General features: G+C 43.5%; 1 protein-coding gene across 6 annotated transcripts in view; it reads right to left on the bottom strand.

Moving 5' to 3' along the window:
* LOC108713441 (transcription factor Sox-6) overlaps positions 1–19,673 on the bottom strand; it is a 261,335-nt gene that overhangs the window by 206,824 nt on the left and 34,838 nt on the right. For all 6 annotated transcript variants that reach the window (XM_041589672.1, XM_041589669.1, XM_041589668.1 and 3 more), the window contains exon 2: positions 11,328–11,398. The gene's annotated coding sequence lies outside the window, so the exon portion shown is untranslated. The remainder of the gene's footprint in view (positions 1–11,327; positions 11,399–19,673) is intronic.

The raw sequence follows: 19,673 nt of genomic DNA, 5'->3' as shown, positions 1-19,673 counted from the left end.
AGGATGGGGTCAGACCTTTTTAAGTAGAGGAATTTGTTAGTGTGATCCCAGCGATTCTGTAAACAGAATCGATTTTTTTTTTAATTAAACTGTCAACACCAACCAGGAAAGCAACAAAACAAGCAAAATATTTTTCATTGGCAAAAAATATTTAAAAAAAAAAATGAAATTTTGATATCTTTTGATATAAGTAGATTTCTTTGCCAACCTCCTTTATAACAGATAAATGAGGTTATAAAGCTGCAAGTATGCCACTGACAGGTCTTTCTTGGCCAGAAATTGGCTGGATCTGCATCTGGCAGCTTTAAAAATTCCAACAGGACAAAGACGGTATCAAATTATTGATTTGGTCCTTGCCCAATGTGGCCTTTCCATCATTGGCAGATATCGCCGGCTCAATGTTTGTAACTCGGGGAAATATCTGCTTGTTTGGTGACCTTAAATGGGCACCACTAGAAAGACTTTCATGAGACAACTGCATCAACCCAATAATATGCTCCTCATCCCACTAGATTTCTAACCTACTTGAGTATTCAGAAGGCAGGGCTGATTCTTTTATTGAATCATGCATGGCCAACTCAATTCTAGGTTGAGCTTCATTCCTGGGGCCAAGGTGCAATTTTTAGGTCATCGATAATGGGGTGACAGTTGCCTTCCTAGTTACACATTTGCAGATTTACAAAATAAACTAGAGTTCTGGGGTTTTAAAAAACAGCCCCTCCAAGAATGACTGCTGCAAAGTCACTGTATGTGGTTACGCCTTGAACACTGTGAATAGAATTCAACTGGAACGGCGCCTCCTGGTACTAGGAGAGAAAGATGGTAACCATTCCCAGTAGAGCTTATGGTCCAGTTCTGAGGAGGCTTCTCCAGAGACAGGAGTGTGATTAGCTCAGTCACAATGCATGTAGGTAGCCATGGCTAATCTGAGTGCCTGGGCCCCTATATCACGTTCATTAGACTGACGGGAAGGCGGGAGCAGAATGGAGACGGCTGTCATAATACCCCATACTCCCTAGAGTGGCAACAAACTCACCATCATCTGAGAACCAATTATAGTCGGCTTCCTCCGTAACGGAAATTTCACCCCCATTCAAGTCTTAGCTGTTTGATCCGGATCATAACGTTTTGAAGAAAAGTTTCTAATTGAAATCGTTAATTAATTGAGAGGCCTATTAGATCCCAGCTGCACAGGAACGGAATGATTTCATTGATCCTTCAGCCTTTGTTCCATCCAGCGGGGAACCCACAGCTACATTAATACATGTCTCTATCTCTGGGGTGCAAATACCCTCAATCAGGGTTGTTTCAGACTTTGTTGCCAGATGAGTTGCTAGAGAACCAGCTAAGTCCAAAGAGGAGCGCCTGCTCTGATTGGCAGGAGGAAGTAGAATGCTGTGTACTGTGGCCCTCCACTTGAATCAAGGGCCAAAAGAAATAGATGAGAGTTTACTGGGTTTCTTGCAGTAACTGGATTCTTTTGCAGTATTTCAGGGGCAGGTATAATATCCCAGAACACATTGTGGGATAACAGGGCAAATTCCATGTGTAATAACCCCCAAGACACACATCAGGATAAATACAGTGTCAATTCCATGTATAATACCCCAGAACCCACAGCAGATAAATACAGTGCCAATTCCATGTACTGTATAATACCCCAGAACACACAGCAGGATAAATACAGTGTCAATTCCATGTATAATACCCCAGAACACACAGCAGATAAATACAGAGCCAATTCCATGTATAATACCCCAGAACACACAGCAGGATAAATACAGTACCAATTCCATGTATAATACCCCAGAACACACAGCAGGATAAATACAGTACCAATTCCATGTATAATACCCCAGAACACACAGCAGGATAAATACAGTACCAATTCCATGTATAATACCCCAGAACACACAGCAGATAAATACAGGGTCAATTCCATGTATAATACCCCAGAACACACAGCAGATAAATACAGTGCCAATTCCATGTATAATACCCCAGAACACACAGCAGATAAATACAGTGCCAATTCCATGTATAATACCCCAGAACACACAGCAGATAAATACAGTGTCAATTCCATGTATAATACCCCAGAACACACAGCAGATAAATACAGGGTCAATTCCATGTATAATACCCCAGAACCCACAGCAGGATAAATACAGTGTCAATTCCATGTATAATACCCCAGAACACACAGCAGATAAATACAGGGCCAATTCCATGTATAATACCCCAGAACACATAGCAGATAAATACAGGGCCAATTCCATGTATAATACCCCAGAACACACAGCAGATAAATACAGGGCCAATTCCATGTATAATACCCCAGAACACACAGCAGATAAATACAGGGCCAATTCCATGTATAATACCCCAGAACACACAGCAGATAAATACAGGGCCAATTCCATGTATAATACCCCAGAACACACAGCAGATAAATACAGGGCCAATTCCATGTATAATACCCCAGAACACACAGCAGATAAATACAGGGCCAATTCCATGTATAATACCCCAGAACACACAGCAGATAAATACAGTGTCAATTCCATGTATAATACCCAGAACACACAGCAGATAAATACAGGGCCAATTCCATGTATAATACCCCAGAACACACAGCAGATAAATACAGTGCCAATTCCATGTATAATACCCCAGAACACACAGCAGATAAATACAGTGCCAATTCCATGTATAATACCCCAGAACACACAGCAGGATAAATACAGGGTCAATTCCATGTATAATACCCCAGAACACACAGCAGGATAAATACAGGACCAATTCCATGTATAATACCCCAGAACACACAGAAGGATAAATACAGGGTCAATTCCATGTATAATACCCCAGAACACACAGCAGATAAATACAGGGCCAATTCCATGTATAATACCCAGAACACACAGCAGGATAAATACAGGGCCAATTCCATGTATAATACCCCAGAACACACAGCAGATAAATACAGGGCCAATTCCATGTATAATACCCCAGAACACACAGCAGATAAATACAGGGCCAATTCCATGTATAATACCCCAGAACACACAGCAGATAAATACAGAGCCAATTCCATGTATAATACCCCAGAACACACAGCCGGATAAATACAGGGTCAATTCCATGTATAATACCCCAGAACACACAGCAGATAAATACAGGGCCAATTCCATGTATAATACCCCAGAAAATGCATTAATGAACTGATCCCAGAATTCAGTTGGCAGTTTGTCCGAATCTCATTCAAATTTGGTCGAGTCTCATTGCCAACTCTGTCCTTATTTTGGGCACAACATTTTGAGTGGATTCTGCTCAGAATTCAGAACTCTCCGCGTAGGGTTTAGATTAGAATCTCTAGCGGAGGATTTGGTTGTCGGCCAAATCCAGAATGATACATTCCATGCCTCCCTGAATACTTTCCTACTTTGGTTTACAAAGCTGTCTATCCGCGCCCATTTGTTCATCCATTACTCAAGTATTTGCGCAACCAAAGCGACGTCGGAAGAAAAAGCTGCTACCGTTTGGGCTCCCGTTTGTGCTCGGGCCCATTAGCACCAGTTTATAGAAGTATTTCAGCACACGTGGACCTAATGCTCTAACCTTCCTCTCATTATTCTTTATTTATTTTAAATGAGCCTCGTTAGTGAGGCCAGCGCAGAGCCATAAAGCAACCCAAGGAATAGGATATTGGCTGCGGCGCGCGGGGGTAATTTTCCTATTATTTTTACCATCGCACCGTATAGAACAGAAAATTTAGCAAAAGAACAAAATAATTGTTTCCAGCCGTGTAATCTTGCTCCGATTATGCCTTTCCCACATCCAATTTAGCGCATTGTTTTAAGGAAGCCTCACTTAGCGCGGCCTTATTAATGAGCCTCCCATGCAGGCGGCGTGCGGGAAATCCATTATTAATTATCCAATGCCACTTTTTGAAATTTTAATTATTTCCCACCATAAATATTGATGCCTTTGTGATCTCATTTGTATCAAGCTCTCTCAGGTTTTATTAATTCTCTTTCTCAAATGGTTTAAAGGGGAACTTCACCGTTAAATAATTTTTTCAGCGTTTATTGGGACGTTACTGAGGAATTTTACTATTTGCTTTTATGCTGGGGATCCCCTTTAACAAGTTGATTTACGGTGGCCTAGACTGACCACATTTTCTACGTGGTGTGAATATCCACAAGCACTCAAGGCTTCTCTTTGGTTCTTGTCCCTTATCCTTGTAGCCTTGATAAATGAAGCATCTAAAATTGCCAATATCATGGACCCCATCCGCTTTATAACTTCATCATTCATAAACTTAAGTAAAAAGAAAGTGACATTTATATTTATAGGGAAACTATAAGGAAATATAAGGCTAAAGATCCAGGGAGAGATGAACATGCAGCCAACATGCCAGTACAGGTATAGGATCTGTTATCCAGAAACCCGTTATCTAGAATGTTCCAAATTATGGAAAGGATGTCTTCCATAGACTCAATTTTATCCAAATAATCCAAAAAAAATATTTCCTTTATGTAATAATAAAACAGTCGCTTGTATTTGATCCCAACTAAGATATAATTAATCCTTATTGGAGGCAAAACCAGCCTATTGGCTTTATTTCATGTTTATATGATTTTCTAGTAGACTTAAGGTATGAAGATCCAAATTATGGAAAGATCTGTTATCCAGACACCCCCAGGTCCGAGCATTATGGCTAACAGGTCATGTACCTGTATTAGGTTATGGAAATTATTCCATATTTCTGTGTAATAATAAAACAGTCGCTTGTATTTGATCCCAACTAAGATATAATTAATCCTTATTGGAGGCAAAGCCAGTCTTTTGGCTTTATTTAATTTCTACATGATTTCCTAGTAGACTTAAGGTATGAAGATCCAAATTACAGAAAGATCTGTTATCCGGAAAGCCACAGGTCCCAAGCACTCTGGATAACCTGTATAGCCCAAAAGATCCAAATGCTGGCTTTCCTCTACAATGTTTATATAATTATTTAGATTTATAAAGAAAATTTTGAAATTTGAATTTATAATTCCAATTTTTTTTTTTTTGGAACTACATTCATTGCATTTTTAAAAATATAAAATAATCAAAAATTGGATGCATTAATTGCTAATTTTTAATTATGGAGCAAAATTCTGCAGTTGTGGCGAAGGATAAAAAATGTAATAAGACATTTTACAAAACACGGAATAAATCCCATATTTATCGCGAATACCTGACCTGTTACAGGCCAAGATGATACATTTTTTTTTAAAAAAAAAAAACACTTTGTTATAAACCTGTTATCCAGAATGGTCAGGACCTGGGGCTTTCCGGATAACAGATCTTTCCGTAATTTGGACCTTTAGTCTACTAGAAAATCATATAATCATGAAATAAAGCCAATAGGCTGGTTTTGCCTCCAATAAGGATTAATTATATCTTAGTTGGGATCAAGTACAAGTTACTGTTTTATTATTAAACAGAAAAGGGAAATCATTTTTAAAAATTTGCCCGCCTACCATAATCTATGGTAGACGGGCATTCCGTAATTCTGAGCTTTCTGGATATTGGGATTCCCGTACCTGTATAACAATATTTAAATAAAGTCCTTTTTGAAAATAAAGAACAATCTATTATTATTAAAGGTTTGTAACGAAATAAAAACGCAATTTCCAAAAATAAACACTGATATAGGGGAGAGAATTATTGGATTTTTTTAAAAAAAAATAGTGACATTTTTGGTGTTTTTTTTTTTGACGGACTAAGCTGCCAATATATATATTTCAGGATTGTTTTAGCAAGCTCTCTGAATAGCCAGGGGTTATTCTCATTAAAACAAAAATGACAAGGTTTAATTAGTTGTAAATAAGAGAAATGAATTAAATAACCCCCCCCCCCACTCCTTCAGGGGGGCTGCCTGGTGAATCCCATCTGTTGGCAATTGTGTAACGCATGTAAAGACGCGGGGCGAAGACGGGGAATGACAAACAGGTCGCTTTTAAATAAATCTCTTATTAGACGAGTGAAGGAGACTGACAAAGAATAATTTATGCTTATTCAAAGCGCTCTCGACATCTTCAGGTGTTTTCAAATGAGCTCACAGAAGAGTGATTAAATACATGTGATAATAAGCCACACAGTGCTGAAATTACTTACCGCCTCATTTTATGATTAATTAAACATGTAGATTAAAGTTGCAAAAGAATTTAGATTAATGAGCAAGTTAAGTCTTGCTGATATAAGTGAATTGGGAATTGGCTGCTCGGCGGAACTTTATAAACATGCATCTGATAATGAGGAAGACAAGGCTACAACGCCGGCTCCTCGCCACCAGGGCCCTCCGACGGAGCAAGTCTTTTTTAACGCGGTTTGACAGCTTTCACTAAACAACGTCCTGCCGGCTTTAAACTTTGCACTGCGGAAAATAGCGTGCGGCGGCGCGAGTCTATTTCAGCTCTCGGCGGCGGTGACCCCCTGGAAGAGCAGCTGTTCGGAATAATCACGGCTCAGTTGCGATTTTAATCTCGGATGTTGCACAGTTATGTAAGTCAGATTACACCCCGGTCACGGCAACACATCCCAATAAAACTCCAACCAGGGGTCGGATCCATTAGAGCAAACGCTGAAAGTTCCACCAAACTGGAATGAGTTTGCCTCCCAACAGGGCAATTAAAAAAAAAATATCCCTAAATCACCGACAATAAAGTTCTTACTTTCTGTCCCATCTCCAAACGCAAAAAGGGAAACTGAGTCGAGTCCAACGCTTGGGCGATGGTTGTGGAATCACTTAGGAAAAAACGAGGATATTATATGACTTCACGCACCGATCATAACGTTGGGTTTAAAGGTTTCTGTTTTGGTTTTTATATTGAAAATGCAAATCATGAATAGTTTATGAGATATCGAATATCCCACCTGAGCCAAAGTGGTCCCAAACGGATCAGGACCAACATTCTCCGGTTATTTATGATTCAGCACTGAAATATTAGGGAAATCTCATTTCATTAGCACAGTGGCCTTGTACTGGGAGAAATCATGGTAATTATAGGGGAAATGTTATCTAGAGATATATTCCAGAACCTCGTCATTGAGGGTATTAAAACATCTGGATTTAAGTCTCTGGCCTACATTAACCTATCACCCAAGATTAAACCCTCAACTAGGGACATGGTCAAGCCGACATCTCTACTGGATATCAAAGTTGACCACCAGGGTGTTCTCAGGGAAATAAACTCTCAAAACGCCCTTCCACAGGAGATTTAGTGCCCATTTACAAATAGTAGGCGATTGGTCTTTTGCTGCTTTTACCAGAGGGACCACTCTCACTAATATTCCCAATAAATGTTCACTCAACGGTACCAACCTGATATAGGAAGCATTTACATTCATGTTATGGCTGCCATGGGTTCTCCATAACTGCACCATGGCCAACAAGATGTCAACCAACATCAATCATATCTAATGGCTAAAGCAGCTATACTGGACCAGGCCACCATCCTAGCAAATGCATCTCTTGGTACAAACAAATATTTCAACTGGAGGAAGGTACTATGCTGCACTTCTATGTTTCTGACCTAGAGAATTTCCAGATTCCTGAGTGTGAGACGGACAATGCCCCAGCCTAATACATATATTACAAATAATACAAATTATGTTAGGATACAGAATATTTTACGGCACTCGTTCCCTTTCCCACTGGCATTTTGTCCAGCTGGTTAAAAGCATCGCCATGTACAGCGAGAGTCATCCGAGTTAAGAAGGGGCATCTGAGTTGAAGAGAAGAAGCGGTCTAGCAAACTTCAAGGGGTTTACAGAAAATCTCAGACCTTGAAATATTAAATAAGACAAGTCATTTAGAAACTATGTTCGGTAAAAAGCCATAATCCCTAGGGTAAGAGCAGAAACGGGTTTCTTTCCCATTAGGGGTCTTGTAGTTCTTATAGTATTGAAGTTCTGAGATACAGGACACAGCCTACCATAGGATTCAAGAACATATTCTAGATTACTGAACACAGTCTAGACAGCAGACCTCATACTCCAGAAATGAGGCCTCAGGAACATGTTTAAGATGGGGAGCAGAAAGTTCAGATGGCAGACATGAGGAACATATTCTGGGTTGGAGGACTCAGGGACAAGGTTAACTGAAAGGTCACAGAAGTATAGATTCTAGATACTATGCCTCACGGTTAGGGTTCAATTCTAGATTACTGAGCAGATTCTAGACTGCAGGTTTCATACCATTTCAAGACATGAAGTCTTAGGAACATGTTCTTGAAGGACGGTCTAAATGAGAATGAGAATGTCTAATGAGAAATGTGTTTTGGGTTAGAGGCCTGGTGGACTGACTCTATATAGAAGATCTCGGAGTTAGGATTAGATTCTAGATTACTAAACAGAGATTCCAGAATGCAGACTTCATACAATTTCTAGATCTAAGGTCTCAGGGGCATGTTCTTGATCGAGAGTCTAAAGGAATGAGAAACGTGTTTTGGGTCAGAGGCCTCGTGCACTGATTCTAGATAAGAGGTCTCAGAGTTAGGGTTAGAGTCTAGATTACTAAACACAGATATTAGACTGCAAGTTTCATACAATTTCTAAAATGGGAATCTAAAGTAACGAATTCTGAATAAGATACCTAAGAAACATATTCTGAGTTAGAGGCCTCATGGACCGATTCTTGGAACAGCCTACATAAATCCTAGATGGTGGGTGTCAGGCTTCAGCTATATTCTACCGGTTACTTACTAACCCTACAAGGCTTTATTATATAGATCCTGGTCATATTATAATAATCAAAGTAAACTTTCACAGCTCATAAGTGGGGTTATTAAGCTGTTGCTGAACTACAGTTTGTTCCCAGTGATGACCACAGGTAGGAAGCCACTAGATGAAAGTATAAAAGGTTTCTCAGGAGAAGACTTTGCTTTCAGGGTTCCTATAGACATCCTTCCCAATGAGACTTTGACACCGTGAATATTTAATTTCTTCAAACAAAAAACAAAACCAGTTCCTTTCATCGATTCGCCATTGTGCTCCAAAGCCCCTGTGCTGGCCCCTCCCTTGCCTCCTCGAGTAAAGTCCCCATTTCACTCCATAAATCACGTGCAAATAATGACAGAACTCACATTCACTACCAGATTTTCCATCACTGGGGATTCTCGGCTCTGTGCAAACCAACGGCTCTGAAAGTGTAGGAAGCACAGCAGGGAGGGGGCCACGGCATTCATGGGAGCGATTTTTCCAACTCACGTTTCCCTCCCACGTATTTGCCTTACCAAAATGTTAGTGGAGGGATTACAACCTACATTTGCGCAAGTGAAAGGGGGCTCTGTGAGTCAATGAGAATGAATTAAGGGTCGGACAAAGCTTTCCACCCACTAATATCCTAGAATTTATAAAGCAACACAACTGTCAGTGCGCCAGCGGATCAAAGGCCCGGGGCGGACGTTTGACATTTGTTGGTGTAATGTGACTTTTTGGCCTTCTGCTTTGTTTCTGGTCTCCGAAAACCCATCAACGATATTTCAGCTTTTTCTGGCCTTGGCCAAATGGAATCTAAACACCAAATGACTCCCCACACATGTCCAGCAAGACACTGGAAGGTGGTCATACTCGGGGCAATCTGTATGGAATCCAGCTGACAGTTGCGACTCTTCTTCATGTCCTCATTTGCCGATACACCAGGCTCTGGCCAAATGGGACAGTGACCAATCTAATCAACAAACTGACCCTTATCCATGGCTCAAAGATATCCAGGTATAAAATTTGGAAATGAGCAAATGCCAGGGCTGTTGATGTCCACGTTGGTCCATGGGGCCTATCAGAGCCTTACCATGATCACTATCAGCACACCTCCCACCTGCTGCTATTAATGAACTTGTATATTGTTCTATCAAGCATATGAGAGCGTAAGCTCACTGGGCTAGACTGGCCTTGCTGAAAGCTGCACAGTATTTCAGCCGTGGGAAGTTCCTGAATACACAAAGTGGGGATAATATTGCATGGCGATTTGAGACCCTCCAGCCCATATGTGCTGTAGGGGGGCCGGAATATTAAATTTCCGAGCGCAGGGCACAGACCGCAGGCAGCGTTATAAATAGGCGGATTTTAGCCACTTCATTATGTATCTTGATATTTGCCCTTGTGTTTCAGACACAACTCCCAGGAACGAGACGACCTTCCCGGAACGCGCGAATACCGTCTTATTGTCAATCTCTTTCACTATGACAAGACCGCGCTCTAAATATAACAGCGGATTCCGCAATGAGCTCGCATTCTCCTCGCCTTGGCTCGGGTAACACGACTTTTTGGCATGACAATGAATCGGTTACTTCAGCTGGCTCATGCCGCCTGGGAGGGTGAGTTCAGGTAACATCTGCTTTCGGTCAGAGCTATAATTGGAACTTTTATACGGGATTTATACTCCGAACCCCCTCCAGCTATGGGGCACCGCTAGGCTCAAGTGAAGAGCAGACTTCACTGGGGTCTACCAGCCTACAGCAGAGATGGATTTTGGGGGGAAGCAGAGGGTCCACACTGAGCCCCATTATAAAATGGTACACACTGAAGCAGCAACAGGACTACAGGAGCAGCACATGCCCTCAAATTTAAAGGGGAAGTAATAGACATTTAATTCATGTAATGTCATTTCTTCTATAACACATGTATGCGATTCTCAAAATTAAATATTATATGAAACAAACTGAATGGGAATTGTTGGAGAATTTTTGTAACCAATGATTTCTTCTTTTAGCTTGGATAAACGCTGAGCATATATGTGTATATATATTTATAATTAGGGATGCACCAAATCAGCCATTTTGGATTCGGCCGAACCCCCAAATCCAAAAGATTCGGCCCAATACCGAACCGAATCCTAATTTGCATTTTTGAGAGGGAAGTCATGTGATTCCCCTCTCCGCCCCTAATCTGCATATGCAAATTAGCATTTGGTTCAGGCGGAATCCCGAACCGAATCCTGGATTCGGTGAATCCCTATTTATAATACACAAAAGCCATGAATATCTTGTAAATGATATCTTATAAACAGTGACTAGTGATGTCATCAGTTATCAACGGTGAGTAGTGATGCCATTTCACTTGTGTATTGTAATAAATAAAGTTCCCCTTGTTGGAAAATATAAGGATATTAGAAGTAACCTCGGAGTTCCATGACCTGTATAAAGGCACCTGCCCTTCGGCCTCGTACTTTTATATGGTCATGAAACTCCTCCGGTGACTTATAATATCCTTATATTTTACAATAAGGGTTACTTTATTCACTATATAATCCCATTTCTACATGAAATACTTACAGATTCTGAAGGAAACCAGTCCTGGTGGCCACGAGTCACTGGTCAGTTGCTTCTGAATTCATTAAAATTACCTAGACAATAAAGAACAAAAACCAGATGATAAATCATTAAACGTACGTTATGAGTTTTATTGCAATTATTATTATTTCCCATTTGTCCCACATTGCTGCCAGGTTGCTAGTGTCACTGCACCTAGCAACAGGTTAGTCATTAACAATACGAATGGCAGCCACAAACAAAATGTTCAACAATTTTAAAACAACAGAAAGGATAAAGAAATATTTGCTAATGTTTTTTACACCATACCAGAATTTCCAGTTTGAATCACTGATATCTAACTTGAAGCCCTTGAAACATTATCTGTAACTCCCAGCTGTTGCTGAAATACAACTCCCAGCATACCTAGAGAAAGGCAGAGTGAAAGGGTATGCTGGGAATTGTAGTTGAACGATGACAGCTGGAGTTCCGGAGACAGAACCGTGCTGATGAGAGCGCAGCATTGTGCCAAGGACAGGGATATGGGATAGTTGTGCTGAGCTGAGCAGCTGCAGGGGCCAGAATAGGCCGTGTTGCTATGCAGAGGGGCCGGGACAATGGAATAACAGTGGCTCTGTTAGCGAGGGCAGGCAGTAACACAAAGGCTCTGCAAATGACTTGGATGGCAGAAGTGATTCTTGGCCGCTTGCAATTGGATTTTTATTTATAGTCAGGAAATCTCCCCCCCCCCGACCATTCTCTTATTTTCCACATTTAGCAAAAGTTTTTTTTATTCCCCGCTAACCCCCCTTCCAAAGGCCAGGAATCCCACCATGGGACCCTCTGCCATACAGCGGCAACATTCCTTTAAAGGAACAATGGCTTCTAACATAAACCGTCCTCAGAATATTCCCAGTAACCACAGATGGACCCTGCCCAGACAGAGGGGAAGGTGAGGGGTACATACAGAATGGGGAACCACAGATGGACCCTGCTCAGACAGAGGGGAAGGTGAGGGGCACATACAGAATGAGGAACCACAGATGGAGCCTGCCCAGACAGAGGGGAAGGTGAGGGGCACATACAGAATAAGGAACCACAGATGGACCCTGTCCAGACAGAGGGGAAGGTGAGGGGCACATACAGAATGAGGAACCACAGATGGACCCTGCCCAGACAGAGGGGAAGGTGAGGGGTACATACAGAATGAGGAACCACAGATGGACCCTGCCCAGACAGAGGGGAAGGTGAGGGGTATATACAGAATGAGGAACCACAGATGGACCCTGCTCAGACAGAGGGGAAGGTGAGGGGCACATACAGAATGAGGAACCACAGATGGACCCTGCTCAGACAGAGGGGAAGGTGAGTGGTAAATATAGAATGAGGAACCACAGATGGACCCTGCTCTGGACCCTGCCCAGACAGAGGGGAAGGTGAGGGACACACACAGAAAGAGGAACCACAGATGGACCCTGCCCAGACAGAGGGGAAGGTGAGGGGCACATACAGAATGAGGAACCACAGATGGACCCTGCCCAGACAGAGGGGAAGGTGAGGGGCACATACAGAATGAAGAACCACAGATGGACCCTGCTCAGACAGAGGGGAAGGTGAGTGGTAAATATAGAATGAGGAACCACAGATGGACCCTGCTCTGGACCCTGCCCAGACAGAGGGGAAGGTGAGGGACACACACAGAAAGAGGAACCACAGATGGACCCTGCCCAGACAGAGGGGAAGGTGAGGGGCACATACAGAATGAGGAACCACAGATGGACCCTGCCCAGACAGAGGGGAAGGTGAGGGGCACATACAGAATGAGGAACCACAGATGGAGCCTGCCCAGACAGAGGGGAAGGTGAGGGGCACATACAGAATAAGGAACCACAGATGGACCCTGCCCAGACATTGGGGGAGATGAGGGACACATACAGAATGATGAACCACAGACGGAGCCTGCCCAGACAGAGGGGAAGGTGAGGGGCACATACAGAATAAGGAACCACAGATGGACCCTGCCCAGACATTGGGGGAGATGAGGGACACATACAGAATGATGAACCACAGATGGAGCCTGCCCAGACAGAGGGGAAGGTGAAATATACAAAATAAGGCTGATGCCATAAGGATAGCCCATCATTTTACCATGTCTCCCCACAGTTAGGTAACAAGTGTTGCCCAATGATGTTGACATTACAGGTATTAGTAGTGTTACTGATACAGACTCTGCTCTGGTTCCAGATGGAAGGGAAGATAATAAAAGGGAAGGGGAGAGAATTAGAGGGAAGGGGAGAGAATTGGAGAGAAGCAGAGGGAAGGGGAGTTCTGGAGGCTTTCTAAACAATTTGTCGGGCCACACAATGGGGCACTTCATTCAGCCAAATGGGCACGATTTCCTCCAGCAGAACAGACTGCAATAAGGTAGTTTATTTTTATTGTTTGTGCTAAACACAAGCACGTTTCTAGTTTGTGTGGAACAATGAAGCGTTGTTGGAGGAAAACTGAGCTTCTTTCACATGAGAAGAAAACACAAGGGTTTGGTGAAGCCGAAAAAACTGCTTGGCTACTGTTTTAAATCAGAACAATTTGGGGTTTTCATTAACTCATTCCTGATGCTTTTGAGAGAAAATTAGGAATCCGCAGGGCACGGGGGGGTAATACAATCTGGATATGTTGCACTTTCACAGGAAACCAACACAATTGAGTTCTCCTCCAGGTCTGTTTATTACTGGTTTCTCTTATATTTTCAGAGTGAGAATTAGCAGTGTGGAGAATATGCTGCTTCCCACTGACAACAACACTCAGCACAGTCAGAATAAGAGACAGTTGCCTAAAAATACTTATTTTATGATGTGAAGGAACATTCTTTGTATAGAGTTTCCTTTAGGCTGTTTTACTATGTGGCCTGTTTGGTCAGATCTTCCCGAGCTCCACTGTCTGCCACCCGCCTGTTTATTTCATAGGCCGAGAGACTTGATATCACCCAGAATTAGCAAATGTATAAGAAAGAGACAATTCAATATATTTGACTGCTCCCCCCTTAGCACCTGTCCTACTGCAGACCCAGGGAGCAAAAAGACAATCAGAGAGGAGAAATATAGAGGGGGAGAGAAGAGGGAGGATGGGGGAGAGTAAGGCCAAACAGTTGGGGGAGAAAAGGAAAGGAGAGGAGAGGGGATGAGAGACAGAAGGAGAGAAGGGAAAGGGGGTTAGAGAGTAGAGACACAAATGGGGGAGAGAAGAGGGAGGATGGGGGAGAGTAAGGCCAAACAGTTGGGGGAGAAAAGGAAAGGAGAGGGGATGAGAGACAGAAGGAGAGAAGGGAAAGGGGGTTAGGGAGTAGAGAGACAAATGGGGGAGAGGAGAAATATAGAAGGGGAGAGAAGAGGGAGGATGGGGAGAGTAAGGCCAAACAGTTGGGGGAGAAAAGGAAAGGAGAGGGGGTGAGAGACAGAAGGAGAGAAGGGAAAGGGGGTTAGGGAGTAGAGAGACAAATGGGGGAGAGGAGAAATATAGAAGGGGAGAGAAGAGGGAGGATGGGGGAGAGTAAGGCCAAACAGTTGGGGGAGAGAAAAGGAAAGGAGAGGGGATGAGAGACAGAAGGAGAGAAGGGAAAGGGGGTTAGGGAGTAGAGAGACAAATGGGGGAGAGGAGAAATATAGAAGGGGAGAGAAGAGGGAGGATGGGGGAGGGTAAGGCCAAACAGTTGGGGGAGAAAAGGAAAGGAGAGGGGGTGAGAGACAGAAGGAGAGAAGGGAAAGGGGGTTAGGGAGTAGAGAGACAAATGGGGGAGAGGAGAAATATAGAAGGGGAGAGAAGAGGGAGGATGGGGGAGAGTAAGGCCAAACAGTTGGGGGAGAAAAGGAAAGGAGAGGGGGTGAGAGACAGAAGGAGAGAAGGGAAAGGGGGTTAGGGAGTAGAGAGACAAATGGGGGAGAGGAGAAATATAGAAGGGGAGAGAAGAGGGAGGATGGGGGAGAGTAAGGCCAAACAGTTGGGGAGAAAAGGAAAGGAGAGGGAAAGAGAGACAGAAGGAGAGAAGAGAAAGGGGGTTGGGGAGCAGAGAGACAAATGGGGGAGAGAAGAGGGAGGATGGGGGAGAGTAAGGCCAAACAGTTGGGGGAGAAAAGGAAAGGAGAGGGGATGAGAGACAGAAGGGGAGTAGGGAAAGGGGGTTAGGGAGTAGAGAGACAAATGGGGGAGAGGAGAAATATAGAAGGGGAGAGAAGAGGGAGGATGGGGGAGAGTAAGGCCAAACATTTGGGGGAGAAAAGGAAAGGAGAGGGGATGAGAGACAGAAGGAGAGAAGGGAAAGGGGGTTAGGGAGTAGAGAGACAAATGGGGGAGAGGAGAAATATAGAAGTGGAGAGAAGAGGGAGGATGGGGGAGAGTAAGGCCAAACAGTTGGGGGAGAAAAGGAAAGGAGAGGGGATGAGAGACAGAAGGAGAGAAGGGAAAGGGGGTTAGGGAGTAGAGAGACAAATGGGGGAGAGGAGAAATATAGAAGGGGAGAGAAGAGGGAGGATGAGGGAGAGTAAGGCCAAACAGTTGGGGGGAGAAAAGGAAAGGAGAGGGGATGAGAGACAGAAGGAGAGAAGAGAAAGGGGGTTAGGGAGTAGAGAGACAAATGGGGGAGAGGAGAAATATAGAAGGGGAGAGAAGAGGGAGGATGGGGGAGAGTAAGGCCAAACAGTTGGGGAGAAAAGGAAAGGAGAGGGGATGAGAGACAGAAGGAGAGAAGAGAAAGGGGGTTGGGGAGTAGAGAGACAAATGGGGGAGAGAAGAGGGAGGATGGGGGAGAGTAAGGCCAAACAGTTGGGGGAGGAAAGGAGAGGGGATGAGAGACAGAAGGAGAGAAGGGAAAGGGGGTTAGGGAGTAGAGAGACAAATGGGGGAGAGAAGAAATATAGAAGGGGAGAGAAGAGGGAGGATGGGGGAGAGTAAGGCCAAACAGTTGGGGGAGAAAAGGAAAGGAGAGGGGATGAGAGACAGAAGGAGAGAAGGGAAAGGGGGTTAGGGAGTAGAGAGACAAATGGGGGAGAGGAGAAATATAGAAGGGGAGAGAAGAGGGAGGATGGGGGAGAGTAAGGCCAAACAGTTGGGGAGAAAAGGAAAGAGGGATAAAGAGATAAATTATTAAGAAAGGGATAAATGGTGGAATAAGAGAATAAGTAGAATAAGGAGCAGATAACATTATAACAGAAGAAAAGTTAAAATGCACTTTAGTATTTAGCAGCACATGGGAAGGAATTCTCAGACAATCTCGACACAATTGTGTGTCTGTACCGCAGGAGTGTGACACAGTTAATTTGACACCCCTCCAATTTGATCCATTTTGACCTCTGCCATTGACTTTCAAGTGAAAAGATTGTGGATTTCCTGAGCACAAGTCAGAGGCTGCACCTCGGAGCCCCGGGCCCCCCAGACTCTCCCACCTGCCCGGGACCAACACAAAAGCACTTTTGACACAATGTGTAACAGGTCTGAGTGTGAGGCTGCAGGGGCACCATAGTCTGACATCCTTTAACGACCCAATCCTTAATTGCTGCCATAATAAAGCCAATCTGCTTTGTATCCCCCGCAGGGGGGGGGGGATCAATTATACAAACGCAACATCTGCAAACACTTGGGATCGGGGCTTTATGGAACTGATGGTTTGATTTGAGATTATTTTATAAAGGACTGTGCTGCACATAGTGAGGATATTTATTATTACACAAACCTAAAGAATATTTGTCAAACAATTAAACGGGAAATGTAGCCTCGTACTCTGCACACATTTACATTTTTCAGTTCAGTGTTTACTTTCAATAAGATGTAAAAAGAGGCAATTTATTCATAATTGCCATTTTTGTTTTACATTTTGTTACGTACTCTGATCTGCCTTTTCTGAGCAGTTATTGCAGCTCAAATTTACAGGTGGTGGAGCAGGGAGTCTGTGACTCAAGCAGTGGGAGGGATTAGAACACTATAATGGAAATTTACAGGAGGAGAGGCAGGGAGTCTGTGACTCAAGCAGTGGGAGGGATTAGAACACTATAATGGAAACTTACAGGAGGAGAGGCAGGGAGTCTGTGACTCAAGCAGTGGGAGGGATTAGAACACTATAATGGAAACTTACAGGAGGAGAGGCAGGGAGTCTGTGACTCAAGCAGTGGGAGGGATTAGAACACTATAATGGAAATTTACAGGAGGAGAGGCAGGGAGTCTGTGACTAAAGCAATGGGTGGGGCTATAGCAGTTTGATGGCAGATTACACAGCGCAGAGAGTCTGTGACTCAAGCAGTGGGTGGGACTATAACAGTCTAGTGGAAACTTACAGGAGAAGAGGCAGGGAGTCTGTGACTCAAGCAGTGGGTGGGAGTAGAACACTGATGAAAGCTTAAAGGGGGAGGAACAAGAGGAGTGTACTTTAAGCAGTGGGTGGAGCTACAGGTAGAAGAAAAAGGGTTTAAACCAGAATTAAACGTACACAACTACTGATTTATTCAATCAAAATGTTGCCCCTTTTTATAGGTGAGTAAACAGGGCAAATTACTAAAAAATTAAGGCAAACGGAATTATTTGGGTTTTCAATAATCTGCGGGAGTTGCCATTAACCTCCCCCGCTGTAACCCTGATGTAACTGTTGAATAAAAACCAGGTGTGTGCAGATACCAGTAATCCCAGTAACATGCCAGTAATTCCACTAATTCCACACTGTCAGTTTTACTAGCGAGCGGGATCCTCACTAACACATTGCAAACACTTAACCCATGAAGAGCCAGGGGGATAGGCAGCCCACCCGCTTCACTTTCCCTGACTCAACCTACTTCCTCTACAGCAGTAAATCTGCAGCCCAACCTTGCTTTATGGCACGGACCTAAGATAGACACTTATGCAAAAGGTTCCTATCCATTTACAGCCCTGCGCTCTGCCCATGCCCGAGATGGGAGTAAACAAGTGGGAAAAGCCACAGAATGGGAATATAAAGGAATAAAAAATGGAATGATGGGATAGTTCCCCTTTCAAGTTGCAGGTTTCAGACAAAGCAGGGGAGGAGGTTGGGAGAAAGGGAAAAATAATATTTAACAGAAATCTACACAAGGTCACCCTGGCCTCCCAGTTGATATCACATCTCCTGCGGCAAATTCTCACATTATCCAGACTCGACGCGTGAACTTGCCCGTGGGCTTTAGTGTGAACAGCACAGAGTAGTCCCCCGGGGGCTCAGGAGATGCCACCGACACAGATCATATGGGGGGCTTTCTAGGCGAATAGATCCAGCCATGAGAATGTCAACATTCCCTTTCCATATCCCTTCTGCCATAACTATAGAAAGTTCTGTGGGACCCCCAAAAACTCATGACTTCTGCCATAACTATAGAAAGTTCTATAAGACCCCCAAAAACTCATGACTTCTGCCATAACTATAGAAAGTTCTGTGGGATCCCCAAAAACTCACGACTTCTGCCATAACTATAGAAAGTTCTGTGGGATCCCCAAAAACTCACGACTTCTGCCATAACTATAGAAAGGTTCTGTGGGACCCCCAAAAACTCACGACTTCTGCCATAACTATAGAAAGTTCTGTGGGATCCCCAAAAACTCATGACTTCTGCCATAACTATAGAAAGTTCTGTGGGACCCCCAAAAACTCACGACTTCTGCCATAACTATAGAAAGTTCTGTGGGATCCCCAAAAACTCACGACTTCTGCCATAACTATAGAAAGTTCTGTGGGATCCCCAAAAACTCACGACTTCTGCCATAACTATAGAAAGTTCTGTGGGATCCCCAAAAACTCACGACTTCTGCCATAACTATAGAAAGGTTCTGTGGGACCCCCAAAAACTCACGACTTCTGCCATTACTATAGAAAGTTCTGTAAGACCCCCAAAAACTCACGACTTCTGCCATAACTATAGAAAGTTCTGTGGGACCCCCAAAAACTCACGACTTCTGCCATAACTATAGAAAGTTCTGTGGGATCCCCAAAAACTCACGACTTCTGCCATAACTATAGAAAGTTCTGTGGGATCCCCAAAAACTCACGACTTCTGCCATAACTATAGAAAGTTCTGTGGGATCCCCAAAAACACACGACTTCTGCCATAACTATAGAAAGTTCTGTGGGATCCCCAAAAACTCACGAACTATAGAAAGTTCTGTGGGATCCCCAAAAACTCATGATTTCTGCCATAACTATAGAAAGTTCTGTAAGACCCCCAAAAACTCACGACTTCTGCCATAACTATAGAAAGTTCTGTGGGATCCCCAAAAACTCTCGACTTCTGCCATAACTATAGAAAGTTCTGTGGGATCCCCAAAAACTCATGAACTATAGAAAGTTCTGTGGGATCCCCAAAAACTCACGTCTTCTGCCAT

This window comes from Xenopus laevis, chromosome 4L (genome assembly GCF_017654675.1).
Source record: "Xenopus laevis strain J_2021 chromosome 4L, Xenopus_laevis_v10.1, whole genome shotgun sequence".
Classification (NCBI taxonomy): Eukaryota; Metazoa; Chordata; class Amphibia; order Anura; family Pipidae; genus Xenopus; species Xenopus laevis.
The sequence above is the reverse complement of the archived record's forward strand: the minus strand, read 5'-3'. Positions and strand labels throughout refer to the sequence as shown.